The sequence below is a fragment of the Sorex araneus genome, chromosome 3 (assembly GCF_027595985.1).
Source record: "Sorex araneus isolate mSorAra2 chromosome 3, mSorAra2.pri, whole genome shotgun sequence".
Taxonomy (NCBI): domain Eukaryota; kingdom Metazoa; phylum Chordata; class Mammalia; order Eulipotyphla; family Soricidae; genus Sorex; species Sorex araneus.
Window position 1 is genome coordinate 29,314,770 of NC_073304.1, and position 25,763 is coordinate 29,340,532.

Genomic DNA, 25,763 nt, shown 5'->3' on the forward strand with positions numbered 1-25,763 from the left:
CACTATGCTATACACCACATAGGAGGAACAATGTATACATCCACTCTAGATCCAACTACTCTTGGATACAGTGATTCTACTCACTTTGCTCAGCCAAAAATTTTCAGTTTGCTTCAATCCTACATGTTTCTCTTTTTGTTTCATTTGTTTTGCTTTATCCTTTTTTTGGAGTCAGATCCCAAAGGCATCAACAAGCTAGATGGCAAAAAGTTTACTACCTCATGTTTTATTCCCACCCCCCCTTCGAGGATTTTATGGTTTTAAGTCTATGTTCAACCTGTAGTCTATTTTCAGTTTACTTTTGTGGATGGTGTAAGATAATAGATAATAGACTGATCTGTTCTTTTGCATGTGGCTGTCCAGTTTTGCCAGTATATTTATGGAAGGAAGCATCCTTTACCCATTGTATATTCTTGGCTCATTTGTCATAAATTAATTGGCCATATGTGCGTGGATTTATTTCTGAGTTCTCTATTCTGTTCCTTATGTTTCTAATTCCTTTGTGCCTTCCAATGTAAAAATATATTGAGTGAACCCTGACTTACAACTCTGCAATGGCCATATGAATTGCCTAGACCAGTAAGAGGTTTCCCTCCTTTTCTCCCTGTTTCACTTCCTTCCTTCCTTTCTTCCGTCTTTTTTGTTTGTTTGTTTGCACTCAACAGGGCTTAAAGGTCATCAAGGAATCATGTGGTGCCAGGGATCAAACCTGGGCCTCTTGCAGGCAAAGCAAATGCTCCAGCCCTTTGAGCTAATTCTCCATCCTATTTCCTATACTTTAAATAACTTGTTTTGCAACTTTTAATAAGAAGAAACTATGCATTTGGGATTTCATTAACTTAGACTTAAAATAGAGATGTCACTGACCAATAAGCACCACAATCCTCAGATTACTAAAACATTCTAAATACAGAACATATTATCCATGTTAACTTAACATTTAGCAAATGTAAATGGTCCTATGAAGACACTAATTCACCTGACATGAAATAGTGACTTCACTTAAAAACAGATACAAAGATTATATTCATGTAGCATGAACAAATTCTGGTTGCCGTAGACACTGCATCTTAGATTCTCCTCTTTACTCATTTGAGTACAGTATTTTGAAGAGTACATAATTTTACCCTAATTTCCAATTATTCAGAACATCCAACAGACCCTCAAATTTAAGCATCTCTTAGGAGATTTGCAAGGAACAAGGAAAATTGCTTTTGCATTTGTTTTGGGGCTACATCCAGTAGAGCTCAGGGGCTACACCCAGCTGGGTGCTTGGGGGTCACTCCTGGCAGTGTGTGACAGGGACCATTTAGTGCTGGAAATCAAACCTGGGCATCCAGCATTCAAAGCATGTACTCAGTTGGACTATCTTTCTAGTTCTGGAGAATTTTATCGTAACAAGAGTTCAAATGTTTCTCCTGCTACTGCATCCTTTAACAACATTTCTAAGATGACTGATAATAACATTTTGTCTGTCCTACCTACAACATTGTACTTTGCTATGAATTAACCATTTTATAGCTTTATATGGAATTTGATTTTACTCTGCACTGGAGAGGAAATAACAGACAATACTAGCTCGGAAGAGTGCTTCTAATCAGGCAGTCTTACAACACAAGCCATAATCAGCCCATCTCTTCCCCTTGGTCAAACAAGCTGCTGACAGCAAGCGATTAGTGTTCTGAAAAAAGCCCCCCAAAGCCTGTCAATGTAAACTGTTGGCCAGTTATAAAGAACATCAAATCTCTGCCATACAGTATTTTTAGTGCTCCCCATTCGAGTCAGCACCAGTTTACTATGAAATGCAGGAAAGCATTTCTGATGAGGTGCTGCTGCCAATGCAGAAGCAGTTTTAGGCCTGCTTCCAAATGTGACCTGGCTCCGTTCCACTGAACTGATTCAGAAGATGTTTGCAGCGGGAGCAGCATCTCTCCACCCATAGGCGCCTGGAGACTTACAACAGACAACAGTTCCATTTCTAGTTACTCTGGGAGAGAAGTATTTTCTTCCCAGTCTCACTGTGTTTATAATATGCAGACCATCGTCAGTGGAGCTCTGATAGGCTGAGACCCTTCCCAAAGATACTTGTGTTGCAGGCCTAGAGATGCAGTGCTGCAGGGGCTTGATGGTACTGAGGACCAGCAAGGATACATCTGATTGTGTTCTGGGGGTATGGAGTGCTGGGGATCAAACTCAAGAGTTTCCTGCATACCCAGAATATGCTCTATAATTTGAGCAATCTCTCTAACCTTTGCTTTTCAAAACCCCTCTTGCAAGTTACTTATTCTACAGTCTAAGAATCTTATCTAAAACAAATTCCTATCAAGTTGTGTAGTGATGGGAAACTTAATAATAGAATCTGTCACCCGTTGATAAGAGTTGTACCTGTTAAGAATCCAAGTAACCGATAAATAATATGAGGTCATTATTTATTTAAAGTATTAATACTAGTGCTAAGAACTGGGGCTAAGAACGGAAATAAATCTAGTGAGTATTAATGCAAAAACACAAACTGACACATAACCCCAGCACTGTGGGTAAATGATAGCAGTTCAGAACTACTGAATATCTCAGAAGTCACATATAGTAAAACAGGCAGTAAAGCTCAGACAACTATTATCATTGATAAATGTTTTGGAAACAAATTTTGCTTTCTTCAACCATTTATATGCTAATGTCTCAAATTGATGCTTGAAACTAAAAACGTATCATGACTCCAATGAATCAAAGTTTCAATATTTTCTAACAATACAAACTTACAATTTAAAACTTGGCAATATTTGCCTGTTATAATTCAAAAGACTTTCTCAAGGAAAAGGACAGCAAAATTACAAATGTGCAATCCAGAAAGCTGCTGCTGTATAATGAAGGAATCTTCAAAGATAGTACTATGTTCTTACTAAAATTAACAGCTGCTGAAACACATTTAAAAAAAATCCTCATTTTCTTTCAGGGGTGGAGCTTTCCAAAGAATCCCAGGCTAAATTCAAAAAGGACAAAGTGCCCAAACTGAAAGATGTCACTGACAAATATACAAAGAACAATATTCTCTTTATTTGCTCACTTTATACCACAACTGCTTCAGGAGAAGAAATTGCTGGCAGGGGCGGGGGTGGGGGGTATCTTAGTTGGGGAACCCACTAGTACCTCACTGCTCTTGGGAAAAGACCCTGCTATGGAGAGACTCAACAGAAGCCTGCTGGGAGCAAAAGCGGCTGAGGGAGATCTCTCTGTTAAGCACAATAGAAAGACACCAACAACCAAATAAATATTCAGAAACTAACAAAACACCACACAGGACCAACACTTCTAAATCCAAGGAAAGATCTGCTGCTCACTATGTCTCTATAGCATGAAGATTTGAAAAATGATTCAACAGTCTGACTTGCTATAAATGAAACAGATCTTATAAGTTGGACAACATTGCATTGTAGAGCTATATAAAGCTGATTTTTTTAAAAAAAAAAAAAAGGCTAGCAGGGAGAGTAGGAAGGGAAGATGCACATTAGACAATGTGACCGGAGATATACATTCGGTATGCTTAGAAAATGCAGGAGGGACTTTCCCTTGAGAATTAACACAAGCAGCCCCGGGGCACTTGATTCTTCTCTCCTAGTTCCCAGGTACAGAGACTCAGTCTTGTTCTCTGCTCTTTCAGTAGAGCAGCTTATTTTACTGAATCTTTTACCTGAGAAACAAAACAAAGCTCCTCACACCTCCACACAGAGAAACATGCCCTACATAATAAAATCCCTCCCTATAAATAATCACAAACAGACTAGCCAGGAACAGACCAGAGAAAAGCTGCTCTTTACAGGGGCTTCCTCCATATTCCTTAATGAAATGATGCCAAATGTGTGGCTAAAAACGAATGCCTGCAATTAGAAAATCAATGTGGACAGGAAGGGTCCCATGGTCATTCCCATCCAAAATGGTGTGTGTCCACTTCCTCCATCCTGTTTGAACATGATGTGTTCATGTGAGGACACATTATTAGTCAAAGTTCATAATAGCTGTTCCTGGAGCATAAATTATAAATGGTTTTTACTTCCATCTTTCTGTTTATCTGCATTTGCTACATTTTCACAAGTGTTGTGGTTGTTAGAGAAGCTATTTAAAAATTGTGCTGGGTAGCAAAGTGTTAAATGAGGCTTGCTTGAGGCTTCTAATAAATATAACTGGATGTGTTTTGGTCCAAGTGATCATCCAAATACAATTAAAGTAACAAATTATAGCAACAATGAATGCTGGACCTTGGCCTGCATCTTTACAACCAGTAAGTGCTATACACTTGCAGAGTGAATAGATATACACCGGTGTCTCCACAATTAAAATGAGACCACTGTGTAGTAGTACAATGAGAATATCCTCCAATTTTAGGGATGGGGTCAAATATACAGACGGGAATAGAGACAGCTGGTCTATTTTCACATACTGTTTAGCAGTTTTTCAGATTACATAAGGGGTTTACTTAATCCTACAGATCGCATAATTTCTATTTAATTGATTTGAAAAGAAAAAATTGTAAGTGATGGTGATGAATTTTTATTAGAGGTTAACATCCATTCAGAAATTCGAGATTTCATTTCCACAAAGTTGGAAGGAATATGGCACTGAGGGGTAAGACACAACCAAATACACAACTCTTTCAGGTATTTTTATACTCATTAAGAACTCTGGAACTCTCAATTGATGTCTTACAATCACGGCAATCACTAACAAAAAATACTGACTGCCATGGAGGAAATAATTCATACAAAGCAATCTAGAAACCATAAAGTGAAGTTACATTCCCACTAGAAGTGAACCTTTCACTCCCCTCAGTTTAGCTGTTGGCTAATGACCCAATTATTTATATAATATGCAAACTAAGGATAATATGGCTAGGCAATTTACATTTGGTACTGAAGCATGGTCTCTTGGCTTCTAATTGCAAAAGGATATTAAGTGAAAGGTTAATTGGCACTAAACAAGCCCTCATGACAAACATGACTACAGTTCTTGGTGAACAAACTCTTCATAAACACAGCTCAAATCATCAGTAAGGAGACCCTTGTGCTTTACAGTACAGAAAAGTGCTTACCTAACCACATAACACAGTTTTTCACAAAACATATACTACTGATTCCTTAGTGTTGTTGTTATCAAGTTTTCCTGACCCCTCAAAAGGTACACACAGATATAAAATATTTTACAAATCAGTTTATCAGAAACTTGTCCTAAAATCAATTTATTTTGGCAGATGTGCTAACAATCATTTCACAATTTAAACATTGCATTTTCAGCAACCCTAGAATGTTTGCTGGCAATGCTTAACAAAGCACTACACCCTAAGACCAGGGTTTCCCTTGGGGTCAGAGTGACAGTAAATCGGGTGGAGTGCTAGCCTTGCACAAGGCAAACCCAGGTTCACAACACCACAGTACTACAAATGGCCCCCGAGCACAATCAGGAGTGGCCCCTGAGCACATAGCCAGGAGTAAGCTGTCACTGTCACCATCACTGTCATCCCATTGGTCATCGAGCAGGCACCAGTAACGTCTCCATTGTGAGACTTGTTGTTACTGTTTTTGGCATAACGAATACACCATGGGTAGCTTGCCAAGCTCTGCCGTGCGGGCGAGATACTCTCGGTAGCTTGCCAGGCTCTCCAAGAGGGGTGGAGGAATCGGACCTAGGTCAGCTGTGTGCAAGGCAAACACCCTACCTGCTGTGCTATTGCTCCTCACTATGTATCTTTCTGAATTTTGAATCAAACAAAATGAGTATTTTAAAGAGAGGATCCAGACATACCTCAAAGAACAAGATACCACCAATTCATCCCAGGTAAACTGGTCTAAGCTAACTTTGGGGTCATCGAAAAGTAGGGCCAGGTGATTCCCCTTTCTACCAGAAGGCCCAGTGGTCCACATCAGCACCAGACCCCCTCTAACACAGAGATGGCCCAGCTCCACAACTGGACCTCATCTAACTGTCAAGCCACCGTATTGGTCCAGATCTATAGCTCCTGGACACTTCAAAATATCATAGAACTGTCAGACCAGTAGCATCGCAGCAAAACTGATCGGAAAAGCTGTATAGAAGACCACCAAACTCAAGGAGTCTAAACAATCCCAGAGAAGACTCAACAGCACTAACCAGCACAGTCATCCAAGACAATGACTTTGTAACATCACTGTGATACAACAAGGATCACAAATTTACTCTGACTGATCTAAGGCTTGATAATCCCACTTGCCTTTATGTTGTAACAAACAGTAAGAAGTAAATCTGTGCCTGCCAAGGGACAGCCTGAGGTGATGGTGAGAAACTGGAAACGCTGGTGGGTGAATTGGTATCGGAACATTTAAGGCCTGAAACAACTGTATTATGAGCAACTTCGTAAATCACAATGTTATAATAAAAATATAATAATAAAATTTCTTTTTGAAAAATAAGAGAGAGGGGGGCTAGAAATAAAGCTCACTGATAGACTGCTTGGTATGCATGAGGATTTGGATTTGATACCAGGCACCACCCAGAGAAGTACCTTGAAGAGAAAAAAATTGTACAAAGGGACATTTAAAAAATTAAGTCATGGGGCTGGAGCGATATGCAGACGGTCGACCCGGGTTCAATTCCCAGCATCCCATATGGTCCCACAAGCACCGCCAGGTGTAATTCCCGAGTGCAGAGCCAGGAGACACACCCCTGTGCAATGTTGGGTGTGACCCAAAAAGCAAAAATAAATAAATAAATAAATAAATAAATAAATAAAAATAAATAAAGTAAGTCCTGGGGCCAGAGCTACAGTAAGGAGGGAGGGAGTTTGCCTTGCACACGGCCAACTTGGGTTTGATCCCCGGCATCCGATATGGTCCCCCATGCACCGCCAGGAGTAATTCCTGAGTGCAGAACCAGGAGTAAACCCTGAGCATCACTGGGTGTGGCCCAAAAAGCAAAAAAAAAAGCTAATAATAATAATAATAAAATTAATAAGTAATTAAGCCTTAATCTAGGAGAGTAGAGAAAAGAGAATTATATTTTTCCTCTCAAAGAATAATAGTAAGCACAAAAAAATTTTTTTTTAAGACTAGGGTGTCCAAGCAGGCAATATTGCTTTTGGAGAGAACTGAACTAATTTGGTGGCAGTGATGGGTGGAGGTTAGTAGTCCTGCAATGGGTGTGCTCTGTTTAAAGAAGGTGGATTTGGGGAAAGGAGGTGGAGTAGTATTTTATTTTTCCTGAAAGGGGGTATAAGGCCAAATAAGTTTGGGGACCTCTGCCCTAGACTAACAAAGATAACCTAACTCAAATATTTGCACATATACCCACAGACATAAAGCAGTTCGTGGTTATACGATAAAACACTGTTAAAAAACAAACTCTGGCTTACTTCTACTTCCTGTCAAGAGATGTGTTACTAGGGCTAAAGATATAGTACTGCAGGAGGGACACTTGCCTGCATGAGGCTGACCTAGTTCCATTTGGGTAGCCCCATATGGTCCCCTGAGCACCCCTTGGAGCAATCCCTGAGTGCAGAGCCAGTAGTAAGTTCTGACCACACTGGGTGTGCCTCAAACACAAAAACAAAAAAGGTGCATTCCTTTGGGATACTCACATACTGTGTAAAAATAATGGCTATTCACGTAGGTAAAAAGTCAGCTCATTTTACAAGTTGAAAACCTGCTGAAGATCTTATAAACCTGCTTCTTTTATTCTCTGAAGCAGACACAACGTGGCAGTAAGACCTGGGCAAGCCCCACAACACACCAGAGAAAACCCAAAGAGAACAAAGACTGATTAAAAGTCTTACTTTCTACCCAGAAAACTTTTCATTTTCTCTTTATCTCTACTCTAGCTGACTTATAAATCCCCTCACCTTTAGAATGAATAAAATTATTTTTAGAATAAATACAATTATTTTAAGTTTTGCTATAAAATAAATCTAAGCAGTCAGTATTATTTAGTGAAGACTAGAAATGACTTTCCCCTCCTCACTGCCAGGTATTGACCCGGTCTCAATCAGCTGAGCTCCACTTTTGACAAAGGGGGACAAGGGATGTCAAAATTCTACCCGAAAAAGGACAGCTACTGATGAGTGTGGAAAGGCTGAAAAGAGCAAATTAGAACTTCTAGGATTTCCTCTTCCTCACTTGTGCTATTGAGGCTGCTGGCAGCAGGACCCTCCAGCTTTTCCTCTGGGAACAAGATGGCTGGGAGAATGGAATGGGTATAAAGTGTAAAGGAATATCCCAGGGGAAAATCAAATACCAGACAACTGAAACTGCTTACAAAAGCCAAATGTTCTACTGTCTTCAATCTATAGGGAAGAGATGCTCTGTCACTTATGTCTATTTATCTTCTATAATGCTTTGAAACTCAAAGAGCAGCTCTCCCTTTCTAATACCCTTAACTAGAATAGAGTATAAGAACGCTTAGTTGCCTTCTGGATAATTTGTGCCAATTTAGATGATTCATGTATTGCTTTCCCAGACTAAGTGGTCTATGGCCAGGGCTTCAAGTCAATAGGGTGTGGGGAGCAAGGCCTAATTACATGGCTGACTCACTGTCTACATGTCCCTTCAGCCAATGGACGGTTCCCCAGAGAGGCACTATTTCATTATGCGGTATAAATTCATGTATTTAGAGGGCTGCAGAGATATACAGGTGTTAAGGCACTTTCCTTGTAGGTGGCGAATTTCCGGCACACCCAAGTACTGTCAGAAGTCACTCCTGAGCACAAAGCTAGGAACAGCCCCTCGCCGTTGGCCCAAACACCCCCAGTAATTAACAAAATGAAAGAATAGAACACAAACTGCTCCATAAGAAACAGAAAAATCCTAGTTCATAGAATTGGGATTTCAAGTACAATTTTCAATAAGCTTTTCCTTTTGAAAGCCAACAATGGGCTGGGGCGATAGTGCAGTTGGTATGGCGCTTTCCTTACACAGCGCCGACCTGGTTCAACTTTCGGATCCCATATGGTCCCCCCAGCACTTCCAGGTGTGGCCCCAAAACAAAAAAAGATAAGAAAAGAAAGGAAAGGAAAATCAACAACACTAATTTTTTTTTTCAAGAAAATGTACATTAAATACAGTGCACAATAGAAACTTAATAATCCTGCATTTGTTTTACATATATTTGACCTGATGTACAAAATGGAATAGAATTCTGTTGTGTGACAGTACTGGTTATTACCCAATGAGAGAGAATTAGTAGCTGTCTCCATAATGGGTTCACTGACTGGATATTTTCATTTGATGGTTAAATCTTTTAACGTAAACAACATTTTAATTTAAGATTCTGGATCCAAACTGGAGGGTGGAGGACATAGCAGTTTATTACATTCAATTACATTTAGAAGGACACATTCTTTTAACAACAAAAATAGGAAAAATGTAGGCACAAAGCACACAAACCTAAAATTCCATTTCAACAAAAGAAGCGATTTTTTTTCCCCAGTAACACAGATACACCTTATGAATACCACAATACCAAACATAAACCAAGGAGAAAAGCTGGGGGCTGGGGGTGCTTTACCCCTCACAGGCTAAACATTCAAGCAAAAAATAACATCCTAAAAACTTAGATAACTTTCAAATGTCACATCCTTTTTCTGACACTTCACCAGTAATTATGTTCCTCATTTGAAAGAATTTGGCTCTTTGGGGACAAGAATCCAAACAAGCACAGAGTAGCAGGAATCCTCCACAGCAAAAAAAAAAAAAAAAAAAGGAGGCTTTGGAACAGGGAAGCTAAATGGCTCAAGCCACATTTGAGATACAAACTATACAAAATGGTCTCTGATACTCACATCAGGACACCAAGGGAAGAAAGATACAAGAAAGATGGTCAGACGCACAAGTGAGAGAGGCACTGCTTCAGTCTGTTCCCGGGGTGAGCACCTCTTCCATAATGCCACCAGGACAAACAACACACATCAACAAACCAGCAAATTAAGAACCATGGAGTTAATTCTACAGATGCAACAGTGAGCTGTAAGGCAATGCCATGTTTGTCTGGGCATAGAAAAAAAATGCAGATTTTTTGAAGTCTGCCTAAAGCCTGCATGCTGATCAACGAAAAGGATCCCAAAAGCCCGCAGGTGACTCAAGGGTGTAAAGGTGTCCACAGAAGGTGGCCCAATAGCACACCAGGCACCAGATTCCAGAAGAAAAATGGCTGTCAGCCTCTTGATTAAACTACACAACATTTATAACTTATTTTATTACAGAACACTAGGATGCTGAAAAAATAGATCTTCTGACTATCGTCAGACTAAACTGATAGCCTCTCTCCATGACTCTCTACTTACTCTAAATTCCTTCGGAATTTTAAACAGTACACACAATATCTATATTTATCTGAAGTTCAAAAATCACATAAAGTCCTATGTGGTGAAGACTAACAAATGCATGGGGATAATAAAGACAGAAATGAGGACTGCTGCTCCTGGTAGTAAGAGTAAGGAAATTACTGTGGGAGAGTCTGACCCTAGTTTGTTTGTTTTTTTAACTGTTTGGTAAACATAAGACTGCTCTACTGTGGGAAGATACATTTGGATATTTGTTATATCATTCCTTGCACAATATTTGTATCTGAATAAAAAACAAATGTGGAATTAGAAGTTTGGCTAAACTGTCGTAAGAGAAAACTAAGAGCAGGTAGGTAATGCCAAATACACACCTCTGAAAATGGGAAATGTTTTCCAGCCAGTAGTCAAAGACCATTTTCTATGTGAGCAACCAAAGTGGGCTGATTAAAAGGCAAACCTTCTGGGGGGAATGAGCAAGACTATAGAGGCGATATATTTTATTCTCATGTCTTTCAATACTAAATCACTACCTGTTAACTGTTAAGAGTGAAAAGAATGCCAGTCAACACCAACATACCATGCCAGTTTAATTTAATGGCATTATTTTGCTTTGCTTTGCAATTACTCCCACATCCCCTAGGGAGAAACTAATGGATTACTAAAAATAAAATGGAGATTAAGTGAATCACTTAGGATGTTTTGGCTTCCAACTCAAAACTAGCTTAACAGAAAAGAAATGTATTGGCTCAAAGGCTTGGACTTCTGGAGAAAGGTCAGGTTTTGAGGCTGCTTGTGCATTCTACCCTTTCTTCTTGCTCTGGCTGCAGCCACGGCAGACCTCACACCAGCACATAATAATTTCCAGACGAGAAAGAGATGCAGACTCTCTCTGTGATTGCTAGTCTGAAGAGTCAAAGCCTTTGCTAAAAGTTCCCAGCACACCTCACAAGAACCAGGATTCCCAGAACCATCTCTCCAAGCTGGTCATGTCCAGCCAGTATCTTGCCTATGATGACCCAATCATGAACTTGCAGGATGGGACTGTCCCTATAAGGGGCCACTCAGACTCAAAGCTTTGGACAGTTCAACTTTGTGACCTGAACGAGAGCAAGACCGCACACTGTGCCAGTGTTTCCAGGGAAGAATGCGAGCAACACTGTTCATGAGAAGAGGAAGGCAACTGCTGCTAGGGTATCTCTGCAAACGAAACGAGAGACTCAACAAGCAAGTAACAAAGCAAACTGAAAAAAAAGTAGCTTCAAAAGAACCTAGTATTTCTAATATTTCTGTTCCAATGAGAAATTTAAAGCCAGAAAGTCAATACTTATAAGATAGGTCACAGGAAATTGAACAACTTACTATATTCTTGTGCCATGGCTACAGAAATTTAGACAATAGAATCCACACAACAGAATCCACATCGATGCTGTATAGCCTGAAAGAAAAAAGGAAAAAAACATATAAGCAACTTCATTGAGGGGTTGGAGGGATAGTAGAATGGGTACGGTGCTTATCTTGCATGTGGCTGAACTAGGTTTGATCCCTGACATTCCATCTTTCGTTAAAATAAAATAGTTGTAAAACTTTGCCAAAATATTGTTCTGAAGGAAACCAGTTTTTATTGGAGGTGGGATTAGACCACCTGACACAGTGAGTATATGGTACTCAGGGTATGTGGTGAGTATACAGTACTCTGGGTACCGTATACAGTGACAGGGAGAATCAGCCAATCCCTATCAAACAGTAGTGTCATCCAAACCAACCTCTTAAAAAGTAGTCAGCTATACTCAAAATTAGAAATTTGATAAAATATTTGAAACTTTGAAGTAGGTTTCTTTCTTCCCTTCATTTTATCATGGAGAGTATTAACATTTACATTTTACTTCATCTTTACCATTACAAAGACCCTCTACTACTATTATGGTATTACTTCTAGTTCTCCTCTTCCTCCCCTTCAGCCCACTCCACCATCACTTGGTTAATCCAAGTTCTATAGTCAAAGCTCAAGAGTTTATTTTTATTAGATAGTAGCTAGTCCCTTTTATGTTTTCCTTATTCACTGCATAAGTGAGATCACTGATATTTGTCCTTCTCCTAGACTTATTTCACTTAACATGACTCTCTCTTTACCTTCATTCACATTGTAGCAAAAGATTTCATCTTGTTTACAGCTGAGTAGTATCGCATTATGTATATATACCACAATGTATTAGTCATTTATATCTGTATAAATCAGATGATACAACAAAAATGCATTCTATATTTTATATCAAGAAGATTCTAATATTATATACATTATATACAAGTCAAGAAGATTCTAATACTTCTGGAGATAAGAATGTCTTTCCCTTGGTATGTAAGATGGGGACTATTCTGAACAACAGAAATTAATGCTCAGTGTCCAGACAGAAAACTGGAGGTTAAAAGAGTACTTCTTATGGCTGCTGATTCTCAATTTCCCTCATCTTAAAACATTCAGCCCTTTTGGAAAACAATATGGACGATTCTCAAAAAATTAGAAATTGAGCTCCCATTTGACCCAGCAATACCATTTCTGGGAATATATCCTGGAGAGGCAAAAAGGTACAGTAGAAATGACATTTGTATTTGTATGTTCGTTGCAGCACTGTTTACAATAGCCACAATCTGGAAAAAAAACAGAGTGCCCAAAAACAGATGACTAGTTAAAGAAACTTTGGAACATCTACTCAATGGAATACTATGCAGCTGTTAGAAAAGATGAAGTCATGAAATTTGCATATAAGTGGATCAACATAGAAAGTATCATGTTGAGTGAAATGAGTCAGAGAGAAAGACACAGACATAGAGAGATTGCACTCATATGTGGATTATAAAGTAGCAGAATGGGACACTAACACCCAAGAGTAGTAGAGATAAGAACCAGTAGGTCTGCCCCACAGCTTGGAAACTGGCCTCACATGCTGGGGGAAAAGGCAGCAGAGACAGACAAGAGAACACCTAGTAGAGAATGTTGGGAGGACCCACTCGGGTTGAAAGCTGCGTACCAAAAGTAGACTATAGACCGAACATGATGGCCATTCAATACCTCTATTGCAAACTACAACAGGGGCTTAGAAGGGTAGAAGGGGAGAGTAGAAAGATTGGGATTCATTGATTTAAGTGATATAAGTAGTAATTGCCAATGATAATCTGAGGATATTGATCAATGTTCACTTTAATGCACTTGCGTTTACTTGGATAAATATAAACTAAGTAAATAATATAGGGTGGTATTAACAGAAGTGGGTACACCCTCATAACTCACTTCCTCTGAACAACCAACACATGCAGCAGGTTTTGTGCCCTCACAAAGCAAGGCGCTAAGCTCCCCCATTTTAGTGTGGTATCTTCAAAGCTACCACACCTCTCTTCTGGGTTTCAGGCAGGACTTTGGAAAAGAAGTTATAATGTGATCAACCACATAGGAGTGGCAAGAGAATATGAACTACCAGAGGGAAAGAGGAAACAGATGTGGTGAACAAAGAGATTGGTGGAAATAAGCTTCTTACATCATAATATAATCTGCTGAGTAACTTACACAGAACTGATTGAACATAAGCAGCTCAGAAGCACAATTTGGAAGGTCACCAAACTTGCATTCTGAATAAAACCATGATTTCTAAAAGCCAACCTGGTATTCCACAGACTGTTAAAGAAGGAACAAAGAGACAGCATCAAAGGGTACAACACCCCACACAGTTCACTGAGCCCCACCAGGAGTGATCCCTGAGTGTAGAGTCAGAAATAAGCCCTACTAAGCATCTCCAGAAGTTACCCCATAAACAAATCAAAGGAGTGTTTAAGAAATTTGTCTCCAACTCAACAGTTTAGTTCTTATTAAGTGTGCAAGGAATTTTCTGCTTTACCAATGAGGATGCAAACCTGACAAATAATAAGCTTGACTTCTAAGCATATTTTAAGCAATTTTGGTACCTTGATTTCACTTTGTCATGTCCAAAAATTAATTCGATATTATAGCTTTCCAGAGATCAAAGAGTTTTTACTACCTGAGTTGTGCCCCCACATAACATAGTAGAAAATTGTGAAAGATGTAGAAAGTGTACAATAAGATCCTGAACATCATATCATAAGAATTTACATTCTATTGGACATAGGCTTATAACATGAGTGAAGGAGTAAGATCAAAAACAAGTGAAAAGAACTTGTCTATTTCCAAATCTGCATTTACTACTATACTGAAATGTGCAACAGACTTGAGCATGAATGCTGGAAATGCAAAGAAAAAGGTTTTGTCCTAAGGCTGTTTATGATATAAAGAAGCTGATACATGGTGCATCAATAATTTAAATGTCATGAAAGTTTGCAACATTTGCAAATATTATGGAACTATAAGTTTACAGAATAGAGCTATTAAATGTAGGAGGAGTGCAATGCAAGTGGGAAGAGAAGAAAAGAAAGGAAGATTTCACATAGGAAGTAAGAGCTGAAATGGGTTTGAATGGCTAAAGATGGGCTAAGCACGAAAGAATGGAAGTAACCTAGACAGTGGGAGAGTCTGCAAGTATATGGAGGCAAGAATGAAGAACTTGTGTTTAAAGCAAAATAAGAAATCTGAGGCACCCAGAATATGGTACACACTTTCAAAGGCAAAGGAAAGAACTGAGATCAGCAAGACCTTGTCAGTTACACTAAGGTTAAATTCTACCTTTCAACAAATAGTAATTCAGTCAGACAAGAACTGGAGGATTCAGTGTGGACTATAAAGGCAGTGAGTGGTCTCTGATACTTTTTTTTTTTATAACTTTGACACTTGTAACCATGAAAATATTTCCAAAAAAGGAAGAGTGATTAAAATCAACTGGTATGAGGGAATAACTCAAAATGAAATACAAAAGGTAAAGAATTTTAATACAAATGTACTGATCACACTGAAAGGTGTACAGATGTAAAGAACTAACCTAACCACCTAGGAAAAATCAGTGTCCTAACTATGTATTGAAACTAGAAACAAAATTTAAAAAGGGAAAAAGAAGAATACATTCTATGTTATTAAACTTATCAGAGCTAAAATAGGTTTAATATCTACCGAGAGAGTCACCAAGAAAGATACATTTATCACATAATGGCAGGTGTTTGTTTTGAATAATAGGTTACTAGGTGATTTCTGTGTGTAACTATTCCAGTGCAGTTATACATGCCTAAAGGGTATAGATATCACATACCTTCTAGATGGCCAGCCTATTGGGAATGAAATTGAGCCTACAGTAGTTAAGAGAGCAACTCAAACTCAAAAACATAAACTCCTGAGGTTTGTTGAGAATGTGAAGAATACTCCATTTTTTTCTTTGTCTTTACTTTCCCTACCAAAAAGCCTGTTGCAAGGAAGATAGCACGTAGGCAGAAACCTAATCAAAAACTTCTTTTAGATGTACATCCACAAACATTGGAGCATGCGTCAGAGCATGAAATCACAACAAATTTACTAAGGATACTGGTGCCCAACTGTCTATAAACTGTCCTGTCTAAAATTAGACTTCCCCTGTTCCCCCCTCCCTATATAATCTACTGCTTATAAACAAACAGACAGGATGGTTCTGTAAGACAATGAGTCTTCCGTCTTCCAATCTGCTAGTTTTTCTCTACCTGCACCCATATTTCCATTTATTGGTAGACTCAGTTGAGTAGTCATAAAACTAGCTGTTCTTGATTACAGAAAACTACTGAATGTATATGCAAAACATCATTCATTGAAATTTAGGCAAGCAACATATAACTGTGAATATATTTCCTAAGGCAATGATACCACAACAGCAATAAACATATCAAACACCCAGATACTGGTCTCTACATAATACCCTCCAATAAAATATAAACCAGGATTACTTGAACAAATGTCTGGCTAAAAAGCAGGAACAGGGAAAGTACCAGATGAATCTTTTTGTAGCAGGAGTAAGAAGAAAGTGCTTAAAAAAACAAAAAGTGAAACTTAACAAAAGAACAATGGAAGCAACCTAAAAACCTAAGAATACAAAGGAGAGAGAACTAACTAAAAGCAGAGTTGGATCCTAGAATGGGTCAGAGTTAGACACAAATTTTACTGACAGTTGACCAAATGTAAAAGGGTCTGTTAACTTCCTGATTTTAATATTTTAACTATAGTTACATATTAGTCTTTGGGAAAAGCAGGGAAGGATGTTAAAAACTGATTTATTACTGAAACTGCTTTTTAAAAAATATGACGTTCATTTTGAAGTGAAAAGCATCAGGGAAAGAAAAGATATAAGACTGAAAGGCTATAATTCACAATTGTTTTGGGGATGACTCTCCAAAGTCAGTTCTCGGGGTGCTCAGGATACCATGAGGTATGGGGATTGAAGACTGAACCCAGAGCTCCCACATGCAACATACTGAGCACTAGACTGTTGAGCCATCCCCTGGCCCAGTCACAATCTTAGCCCAAAACCTGGCCTCAGGATTTTTTTTTCTCTCTATCAAACAACACTGATAAGGTTTTGTATAAAGAGGTTTATATACATATATATATGTACATACATATATATAACACACAAAAAGCTTGAAAATAATGAACAAAAGATTGAAAATAACCAAACAGAACTGAAAGAGACAGAATTTTATAAATTGAAAATACAATATCTGAAGTTTAAAAGAAATCATCTGATAGATGAATTACAGATTAGACAGACATTAAAAATGGATGTGGTACCAGGAGAAGACAATCTAGAAAAAAAAGTACCCGCAATACTTCACAAATAAATAAAGAGATGCAATCAAATGAAGAGATTAAGAGACATGGGCTCTCAAGGGCCGGAGCGATAGCACAGCGGGTAGGGCGTTTGCCTTGCACGCGGCCAACCCAGGTTCGATCCCCGGCATCCCATATGGTCCCCCAAGCACTGCCAGGAGTAGTTCCTGAGTGCAAAGCCAGGAGTAACCCCTGAGCATCGCTGGGTGTGACCCAAAAAGCAAAAAAAAAAAAAAGAGAGACATGGGCTCTTAATGAGCAAAAAGGTACAATATCTACTACAAGGATTACTAGAAAAAAATCAGTAGTGCAAATGATACTAATCCCAGGATCCAGATATGGCAACAAATAAGCAGAGGAAAGTCAATATTCAGGAACATCAGAGTACAACTGCAAAACACTAAATGAAAAGCAGTGCTCTAAAAAGCAGCAGAGAGAAAATAATCACCTATAGATGAATACCAATTAAAGTACTGGTTGATTTCTCAACAGCAAAGAGGAAGTCAGAGGACTATTACTTTCAAACAAAAAAAAGATAACAATCAACCTGGACTACAGAACTAGAGGCAATTCCTTCTACAACAACAAACAGACAAAACCATAAGTTTCCCAACAATGGGAACATAATTATAAACTTAATTATAAGAGGGATAAAAACTTTAAGCAAAGGGAAAATGATCCCAGATGGAAGATCACAAAGATAAGCATGAATGGTGGTTATACCTCACCAAAGAAAAGAAACAATGAATGCTTAACAAATAAAGGAAAGATTCTTAGGGCCAGCAATCACTAGAAATACAAATTAAAGTTACCATATGCCACTACTAAAACCACCAAAATGGTTAAAATTAATTTGCCAGCAGGGTTGTGGTGCATAATTCCTTACACAGTTAATAGGAATGACAACTGATACAGCTGCTGTGAAAAACTGGCAATCTGAGCTAAAGTTGAACAGACAACAACGGAACTTAGCAATTCACTTCCTGTGCTTAGCCAACTTAACTGGGAAATTTTGTGTGGCAGAAGACATGAACAAGGATGTTGATAAGGTGTACAATTTCATAATAGCCCCCAAATGGAGAGTCACTCTGGATTGATACGTAACCTGGGAACACTGGTACTGAGAAATGTACACTGGTGGAGGGATGGGTGCTGGAATACTGTATGAGTAAAATCCAATCATCAACAGCTTCATAAGGGTCTATCTCACACTGATTCAATAAAAAGTTTAAAAATAAAAATGGAAAAATATAAGAAAACACGCAAAAAAAGGAAAGTTTTACTTTGTTAGTCAGTGAACTGGGACAGATGAGAATTTTTTTCTCTTACTCATTCATTTAAAAATATTTACTGGGGCTGGAGCGATAGTACAGCGGGTAGGGCTTTGCATGCGGCCAACCCGGGTTCAAATCCCAGTATCCCAGATGGTCTCCCGAGCACTGCCAGGAGTAATTCCTGAGTGCATGAGCCAGGAGTAACCCCTGTGCATCGCCGGGTGTGACCCAAAAAGCAAAAAAATATATATATTTACTAAGACAATATGACTTTCTACCCAAAAAGTTAAGCCGATTTTCAAGTCAAAAGAACTGGATTAAAAACAAACAGAAGACTCCTCTAACAGAACCCTTCGGTGATCAGCACTGAGTTCACATGCTGGAAGCCCGCCACGTGCACGCTCAGACACACCTGCAAGTCCAGGAACCACCCACTCAGCACACAGCACTGCGTCATGAGGCTAATAAACTGTAACAGTTGATAAAATCATACACTCGATCATTTAAATTTGGCATCCAAAAGAAATCCTATTATTCTTTATTTTAAATGCTATGTGATGGCATTTAAAATTTAGAATATTATATGACAAATTTTATTGGGGTAAGAATATGTACAAAATCTTTAAAACAGATGGTGAGTTACAAAGAGATATCAAATAATGTTTCGGGCTGATTCAGCTCTAATCTATTTCCATTTTCTTTGCTTTCTAACAGCACACACACAAAAAGAGCAATCCCATAGCCCTTAGAAGAGATTTCTATTTTAAGCAGAGGTGACAATCTTTACTTATGTAAGAAGCAATTATACAGGTTAACAGAAGAAATGAACTGCAATGGAATCCACTAGAGACAGGTTAGGAGAAACCATTAGCTTTCACTCTCGAGGGTATGTATGTACAAAAGATTTCAGTCTCACAGTCTCTGAATTTATTAAGTAATAATTTTGCTACCGGAATTCCCCATTCTTTCCTTCAGAGCACAGCGAATAATTAGAAGGCAATGTTTGCTTTCCTCTCTACTGTAACAACTGTGCATTTGGCCTGAATTCTAAATAACCAGGTTCTTTATGCAATTTTTGAAATTCAGCCAATATACAGATCTTTTCACAAAAATAAGCATGGAAGAAACAGGCTCAAATCCTAACCATCATATTTAACTACTCAAAACAGGGGAGAACAGCATTTTTAGACTAGCTAAATAAACATGCACAGACCTCATCGTCACCATACATGTTTTACCGTCACTAAAAATAGAACTGTTGTTAAGAATTTGAAACATGAATATTCAGTTGGCTGACATCAGCCGCCATAGTCAAATATCTATTGATTTAATGTTGAACCAGTTGTGTAGTATTCTTCTATACTGGTTAAGTTATCCCTAGCTGTGAGTTTTGTATGTTAAGTTGGATAGGTCCTAGTCATTTAATCAAACACTAATTTAAGTGCTGCAGTGAAGGTATTTGTAGAGACAATATAACTGCAATAAACTGACTCTAAGCACAAAAGAATACCTTCCGTGATGTGTGTGGGCTGCATTTAATCAACTGAAGGCATAAATATTACAGACAGAGAATATCTAAAGGAAGAATTCAGACTTTAGATTTTAGCATCACCTTCTACTGGAGTTTCCAAACTGCTGGCCTACCCAAGAAATTTCAGACTTCTGAGCTCCCATAACAAATAAGTCATGTGTGAGTGTATGAGGCCATGTGTGTTGACTTTGGCTATTTCTCTGAATGATGAGGAACTTGATCTGCACGAAACATTAGGTAAAATGGGAGTTATAAAACTTCTTAAATGTAAAGCCTCACATGCAAAGGACACCTTAATTTAATTCAACTTACCTGGGGAAACAAAGGCTCTTCCAAGCCCTAAAAGACCACATCTAGTGACTGAGACACAGACTCTCTTTAACCACCCTTTTAACAAAAAGATGGTGAGAAAACATTTCTGTATTGGGATGGAAAAAACTGACTGCAGAATGGAAAATGAAATGTTAGTTCTAATTCAGGGTCTCGGGAATAGAGAAGAGGACTGAAAAAAAATTGAGGAAAACAAACAATGCAAAGTCTAGTGATAAAAGCTCCAATTTTTTTTTGGTTGGGGGTGGTTATGGGGAGTAGTTTGGGGGCCACTCCTAGTAATGCTCAGGACTTACTCCTAGCTCTGGCTCTGGCTCTGTACTCAGGGGACCATATGTGGTACCAGACATTAAACCTGTGTCCGCTGCTGCTAGATGCCTTATCCCCTGGGTATATCTCTGACCCAAGACCTCCAATTAAAAAAGTTTTTCTTTTAGAAGGTTCCATGAGTTACAAACTGCTAATTAGAAAGTTTCATGCATACACACAACTCTCCAACCCCACACCTTCCACACCAGAGACTGAAGCCCATCCAACCTACCTCCTCCCTGGCCTCCGCTAGCGCCACTCATCCCCCCTATATTTAAACACTGTGGTTTACAAAGTTGTTTGTGATACATTTATTACAGGCATTCAATGTACCAACACCAATCCCACCACCAGAGTGACCGTCCTTCCACTACCCTCCTCATTTTCCCAGTCACCCCTCAAACCTGCCTCCTATGCAGACACAAAATAATTTTTTTTATATTGTGTTGCAAGTAAGTGGCTAACATAATTATCGAAAGACTCTTCAGTGAAAGAAAATTTCTGAAAATTGTTACATCTCACCATGTGGTCCTTGTCTGAGGATTTACTAAGCTGTTGTTGCTGGTTGAGCCTTCTGTGTTAATGTTTTCATTTATTAAGCTTAGTTGCTTTTTATGTTACTTTTCCCGTCTAATTCACTGTGCTTCACTGGGATGAGAGTATTGGAGAGTTAGGAGGTGTTGCAAGGCTGAGAATGTGGCCACATGCTCCCAGCAATAAGCTTACATGACAGCCCTGTGGGACGTGGGTGTGGCTGCTGGGGCTTCTGGAAGAACAGGGGAGACCGGATGATCTCTTTCGAGACTTAATCATGAGTCTGTACAGCTGGACCTGCAGATGAGCTTACATGATGGTTTGAGGATGCAGGTATGATTGTGAGAGCTTCTGGAAGTACGGGTGTAGGGTGGGGGGATGCACCTTCTTTGAAACCTTGATATAAGCTACTACACTACTGACTTTCCTAATAGTATTTCCTAGGCGACCCAGACAGAGTGTACAGAGTGACACAGGCTTGGCAGATGGTTGACCTTAGTTTGATCACTGGCACCACATGGTCCCCCAGCACCAATGAGAACAATCCCAAAACACAGAATCAAGAGTAGCCCTAGACAGCACTGGGTGCAGCCCAAAAGCAAATAGACCAAAAAGGAGAAAAAAAAAAAAAAAGCATTTCCTAGGCAGATCAATGAAGCAAAATGTTCTAAGTCAAAAAACTTTGTGAGAAAGGTTATTCATAGAGGTGACAAAAGAAAATGGAATATTACACTTGAGTTCTGGAAACATGAGAAGAAATAGAAAATTAAAGCAGCATTTAAAAAGTTTCGGGTTCAAAACTATTAGTAATTTTAGGAAGTTAACTTTTACTTTTTTCTTCTATTTCAAGAGATTTCATGAGACACACAAAAAATACAAGTAAATTTAGAGAAAGACAAGAAATCCCATGTAGATGATGTCAGCAGAGCAGTGAGAGAATTTCTGAGGTATTTCTGAATGCACATGGAAACGGGCAGAAAACACAATGAGAGAGCGGAAAGACAAGTCATGCCTCAGAAGGAAGAGGATGGACTTCCTGATGAATTTTCCTAGCAGAACCTATGGAAAACTAAAAACCAAGGTTAGAGGATTCTGACAGAAGCACACAATGAAGATGGTGAGCCAAGTCACCAAACAGTATGACAAATGCCTCCATCCCTTCTCTCTCTCTCTCTATGGGAAGTTATGGTTTAACATTAGCCCACGGATGAAAGTCACAAGAAATAGCCACAGAGATCCTCAGAAGCACAGAGTATTTCAAATAACTAAGAAGTTGATGCTGAGCTGTATACCACAAGAGTAATACCTCCCACACCTATGGAACCCCATCCTAATCAACATGGTGGCCCCTTCTGCCATGCCTTCTGTAAGCCAGAGCCTACAGGCACCACCAGGTGAACAGCCTCAATAGTAATGCTGAAATTCACCATTTCTTTCATCTTTTATGCTAAACTGGCCCACACTGAGTGACTGAAAGGCATTCAGAACAGGCCACCCTCAGAAGAGAATAAGTCAGCACACTGCCTATACTGAGAGGAAGGTACTTAAAAAAAACAACAGGTGCAGCAGACAAGGCACACTGATCTCCCTTTTTCTTCCAGAGAAGAGCAGGTAAAACTCCCATTTGAAAGGTGTTTTGATGGAGAACCTTCTTTTTCATTGTTTTTGCTTTGCTAGGGCCTCCGCAGTAATGCTGGGACCACAGGGCTATCTATTCTATACCCAGCAGTACTTTAAGGAGGTCAGGCATTGCCCAGGATCAGGAGAGAATGTGCCCAGGCCCTCTGGGCTAACCCCCCAGTCTGAAGGATAAATTTCTGTTTGGGTCTATTGTTTTGTTTCGGGGGTCACACCTGGAGCCCTCGGGGGCTGACTACCATAAAAAGAGTAGAGGAGAAATTATTTTTAAAAGGCATATGCAATTTTAAACCATTTTGTTTTATAAAAAACTAAAACTCTAAATAAATTCACCTGCTAACTTCTGATTCTATGATTAAATGAATCCTTTGTCCTGATTCAATATGGCACATTCTTGCTTGTAAGTGCAGCAAATGACACACGTACACACTATTTCATGGCTCTCCATGTAATTGATAGCCATTTTGTAGCACTGGAAAAATGACACATTTAAAGAAAAAGAATAACCCAAACAGTGTACTTAACACATACAAAATATGCTCTTTTCAGTGTACTAAGGATAAAGCCAAAAAAGGAGCAGTTTTTCCTCCTTTTATTTTGGACCATGACCTGTGGTTCCAGGGGTACTCCTTTATAGTACACACACCCATGTGCCCATGTACTAGAATATTCTAAGAACCAAATCTATCAAAAAAACTATTAGATATTATTATCCAAATGGATTCATCCCGGGAATACAAACTGTTCTGAATCTTTTTAAAAATCTAAGATCATGATCTGACCTTTAAAATTTTTCTTTTCTTATTTTTTGATATTTGGGCTGCATGAGGCTGGAGTGACAGCACAGCGGGTAGGGCGTTTGCTTGCACAAGGCTAATCTGGGTTCAGTTCCCACCCAGCATCCTATATGGTCCCCTGAGCACCACCAGGAGTTATTCCTGAGTGCAGAGCCAGGAGTTAACCCCTGTGCATCGCCAGGTGTGACACGAAAAGAAAAGAAAAAAAAATACCAAGCTCCCAGAAACACGCAACCCCCACCTCTTATAGCCTAGTTCTCCCTCTCAGAGAACCTGGCAAGCTACCGAGAGTTTCCTGCCTGCATGGGAGAGCCTGGTAAGCTCCCCGTGGCATATTCATACGCCAAAACCAGTAACAATGATGGGTCTCATTCCCATGACCCTGAAAGAGCCTCCAATGCGGCACCGTTGGGAAATATGAGTAAAGAGAGGCTTCTAATATCTCAGGGCTAGGACGAATGGAGACGTTACTGAGACCGCTTGAGAAAATCTACAATCAATGGGATGATGATGATGATGATGAGCTGCACCCAGCAGTGCTCAAGGACTTACTCCTCGCTCGCTCTCAGGGACCACTCCTTGGTGGGCTCAAGAGACCATTTGGGATGCTGGGGGTCAAATCCAGGGCAACCATGTGCAAGGCAAGCACCTTACCTGCTGTACTATCTCTCTGGCCTCATCTGATCTTTTTTTTAAAACCCGTGTGTGTGTGTGTGTACTATAAGATCTGAAAATCTAATATAAAATATGAATGTGGTGAAGGAAAAAAGGCATATAAAAAAGACATATAATCATATCAATATATGCAGAAGAAATTCACCACTCATGAAGAATGAAGAAGACAGGGCAAGAGGAGGGAAGAAAGAAAGGAATAGGAAAAAAAAAAAAACAGCAAACTAGGAATGGAGAGGAATGGGAACTTTCCCAATACAACAAAGGAATCTATTAAAAAAAAAACTTATTAATACTCTTCATGCAGAAAGACTAAGAACTTGCCCAACATAAACCAAGAACAAGATAAAAAAAAAAGTCTACTCCCCACATATCTACTCTATGGAGGTTTGCTTTGCTTTCTATCTACTCTTGGAGGCTTTCACGATTTTCAATACTCACACACACAAATCCAGCTAGACAACTCATGTTCAAAAACAAGAGTGAGGGCCAGGAGACAGATCAAGAGGTGGAATGTGTGCCTCATCTGTAAGGGTCCTGGGGCTCCCAGGCCCACACAGCGAAGCACACATCCCACCCTCAGAGTGGCCCAGGTCCCTTGAGTTCTGCTGGGTGAGGCCCAAATTAAAGATAAATACTTAAACAAGAGCCAAAGAGCCTTTTCTTTTTTGGCAGGGATGAGGAAGCAGGCAAGGGTTTGGGCCACACCAGGCAGTACTCAGGGATCACTAGTGGTGGGGCTGAGGGATCGTATTTGGTGCTGGGGACCAAATGTAGGTCAATCCCATGCAAGGAAAGCACCCTACCTGCTAGATTATCTCTCTCTGCCCCGCCCCCCGTGCATGCCTCTAGTATTTCTTATGTGGTAAATATTAAGCCACCACAAATTTCCCTCAGCATGGCTTGCCTACACTATCAGTGATCAACAGAGATCAGGAATACAAAACAATGGACGAGTAACAGAAAATGTTTGCTGAACCAAAATTTATTTAGGGCTGAAGATGTAGTTCAGAAGTAGAGCACATGTTCATCCACAGCACCTCACCACCCCCATCTTAAAATAGTTTATTTTCCAAAGAGAGATAGATACATTTTACTTTTACCCTGCACTATTAGGATACAATTACATAGGTTTTATAATCAAAACTTCTTCCCTAGTATCAATATGCATAGCATTTGTTCCACTATGCTTTATACTAAAGGTAGCTACGTTTAAAGTGATAATGAGATGATAAGAGCAATATACTAAAGGTAGCTACCTTTAAAGTGATAATGATGATGAAATACTGTGATCATATTTATCAATACTATGTCCAGGAGAAACAAAAGGCCAGTATTCTCAGTGAGCCTGATCAATAAATTATTTTGCTAGCCCCTAATCCCTAGCACATGGCTGACCCGGGTTCGAATCCTCTGTCCCTCTCGAAGAGCCCAGCAAGCTACCTAGAGTATCCCGCCCACACAGCAGAGCCTGGCAAGCTATCCGTGGCATATTTGATATGCCAAAAACAGTAACAAGTCTCACAATGGAGACATTACTGGTGCCTGCTCAAGCAAATCGATGAACAACGGGGTGACAGTGCAACGCAGTGCAGTGCAGCCCCTAATTACAAGCAAAAAAAATACAACCTTGGGG

At 39.4% G+C, this 25,763-nt stretch overlaps 1 protein-coding gene across 1 annotated transcript in view; it reads right to left on the bottom strand.

Moving 5' to 3' along the window:
* SIPA1L1 (signal induced proliferation associated 1 like 1) overlaps positions 1-25,763 on the bottom strand; it is a 356,124-nt gene that overhangs the window by 184,323 nt on the left and 146,038 nt on the right. The window contains exon 4 of the mRNA XM_055133895.1: positions 11,657-11,732. The gene's annotated coding sequence lies outside the window, so the exon portion shown is untranslated. The remainder of the gene's footprint in view (positions 1-11,656; positions 11,733-25,763) is intronic.